The 2,500-nt window shown below is 59.6% G+C and overlaps 1 protein-coding gene across 2 annotated transcripts in view; it reads left to right on the top strand.

Annotated features, from left to right (window-relative positions):
• Nucleotides 1–2,500, top strand: part of swap70b (switching B cell complex subunit SWAP70b) — a 49,919-nt gene that overhangs the window by 34,093 nt on the left and 13,326 nt on the right. The window lies entirely within an intron of this gene.

Genomic DNA, 2,500 nt, shown 5'->3' with positions numbered 1-2,500 from the left:
CGATCTCACGCTCCATCCTTCCCTCACTCGTGAACAAGACCCCGAGATACTTGAACTCCTCCACTTGGGGCAAGGACACCCCACCCACCTGGAGAGGGCAAGCCACCTTTTTCCGGTCGAGAACCATGGCCTCGGATTTGGAGCTGATTCTCATCCCAGACGCTTCCCTCTCGTCCCAGTGCAGCTGCAGGTCCAGGTTTGATGGAGCCATCAGGACAACATCGTCTGCAAACAGCAGAGATGGAATCCTGTGGTCCCCAAACCGGACACCCTCCGACCCCCTGACTGATAGTCCTCCTCCATGGCCTCCCCGAACTCCTCCCAGGCCCGGGTTTTTGCCTCTGCGACAGCACGAGCCGCGGCTCGCTTGGCCTGCCGATACCCGTCGATGACCTCCGGAGACCTACAAGCCAGGGTGGCCTGATAGGCCTCCTTCTTCAGTCTGACGGCATCCCTTACTTCCGGTGTCCACCACCGGGTTCGGGGGTTGCCGCCACGACACCGGAGACCTTGCGACCACAACTCCGAGCAGCCGCATCAACAATGGAGGCGGAGAACATGGTCCACTTGGACTCAATGTCCCCAACCTCCCCCGGGACATGGGAGAAGGTCTCCCGGAGGTGCGAGTTGAATACCCTACTGACAGAGGGCTCCACTAGACGTTCCCAACAGACCCTCACAATGCGCTTGGGTCTGCCAAGTCTGTCCGGCTTCCTCCTCCGCCAGTGGATCCAACTCACCACCAGGTGGTGATCGGTTGACAACTCTGCCCCTCTCTTCACCCGAGTGTCCAAGACACGCGGCCGGAGGTCTGATGACACGACAACAAAGTCGATCATTGACCTCCGGCCTAGGGTGTCCTGGTGCCATGTGCACTGATGGACACCCTTGTGCTTGAAAATGGTATTCGTTATGGACAATCCGTGGCTAGCATCGAAGTCCAATAACTGAACACCGCTCGGGTTCAGATTGGGGAAGCCGTTCTTCCCGATCACCCCTCTCCTGGTGTCACTGTCATTGCCCACGTGGGCGTTGAAGTCCCCCAGTAGAACAACGGAGTCCCCGGTCGGTGCACTGTCCAGTACCCCTCCCAAGGACTCCAAGAAGGCCGGGTACTCTGCACTGCTGTTCGGTCCGTAGGCCGCCACAACAGTGAGAGACCTGTCCCCCACCCGAAGGCGGAGGGACGCGACCCTCTCGTTCACCGGGGTAGACTCCAACACGTGGCGGCTGAGCTGAGGGGCTATAAGCCCACACCAGCCCCGCCCACACCAGCCCCGCCTCTCCCCGCGGGCAACACCAGAGAAGTGGAGCGTCCAGCCCCTCTCGAGGAGATGGGTTTCAGAGCCCAAACTGTGCGTGGAGGTGAGGCCGACTATATCTAGTCGGTATTGCTCAACCTCCCGCACAAGCTCAGGCTCTTTCCCCCCCAGCAAGGTGACATTCCATGTCCCCAGAGTTAGTCTCTGTGTCTGGAGATCTGGTCGCCGAGGCCCCTGCCGTCGACTGCCGCCCAGATCTCTCTGCACCGGCCCCTTATGGATCCTCCTGCGGGTGGTGGGCCCACGGGAGGGCGGCCCCACGTCGCTCTTTCGGGCTGTGCCCGGCCGGGCCCCGTGGGGTAAGACCCGGTCACCAGGCGCTCGCCATGGAGCACCCATCCCAGGCCTGGCTCCAGGATGGGGCCCCGGTGACGCCGATCCGGGCGACGTAAACTGCCTTGTTCTTGTTGTCACCATAGAGGGCTTCTGAACCGATCTTTGTCTGACCCGTCACCTAGGACCTGTTTGCCTTGGGAGACCCGACCAGGGGCATGAAGCCCCCGACAACATAGCTCCCGGGATCATTCGGGCACTCAAACCCCTCCACCACGTTAAAGTGTCGGTTCAAGGAGAGGCTCCATAGGACATGTCACTCTCTAATACAATGTGAAATTTGACTTACGCAATGCATTCTGGGATTGAAACGCGCCCAGGAGCGTCATCGCAACAAACATGGCGGTGCCCGTGTCCCCCCCATGTTCCCCCCGCTCGCCTACGTTACCAAAATAAAGGATAACGACGTACAAAAGGTCGATTTGAAATATCTTAAAATCGTAAGATTTAGTCTCATGATCGGGTTGAAGCCTCTGACCCGTGGACTGTTGAAGCCCGACCCCTGGACATTTGAAGCCTCTGACCCCTGACCCCTGGACTGTCGAAGCCTGACCTCTGGACTGTTGAAGCCCGACCCCTGGACATTTGAAGCCTCTGACCCCTGACCCCTGGACTGTTGAAGCCTCTGACCCCTGGACTGTTGAAGCCTCTGACCCCTGGGCTGTTGAAGCCTGACCCCTGGACTGTTGAAGCCTCTGACCCCTGACCCCTGGACTGTTGAAGCCTGACCCCTGGGCTGTTGAAGCCTGACCCCTGGACTGTTGAAGCCTCTGACCCCTGACCCCTGGACTGTTGAAGCCTGACCCCTGGGCTGTTGAAGCCTGACCCCTGGACTGTTGAAGCCT

The sequence above is a fragment of the Eucyclogobius newberryi genome, unplaced genomic scaffold (assembly GCF_026437365.1).
Source record: "Eucyclogobius newberryi isolate DKJ021-1_F unplaced genomic scaffold, fEucNew1.0.hap1 SCAF_7, whole genome shotgun sequence".
Taxonomy (NCBI): Eukaryota; Metazoa; Chordata; class Actinopteri; order Gobiiformes; family Gobiidae; genus Eucyclogobius; species Eucyclogobius newberryi.
The sequence above is the reverse complement of the archived record's forward strand: the minus strand, read 5'-3'. Positions and strand labels throughout refer to the sequence as shown.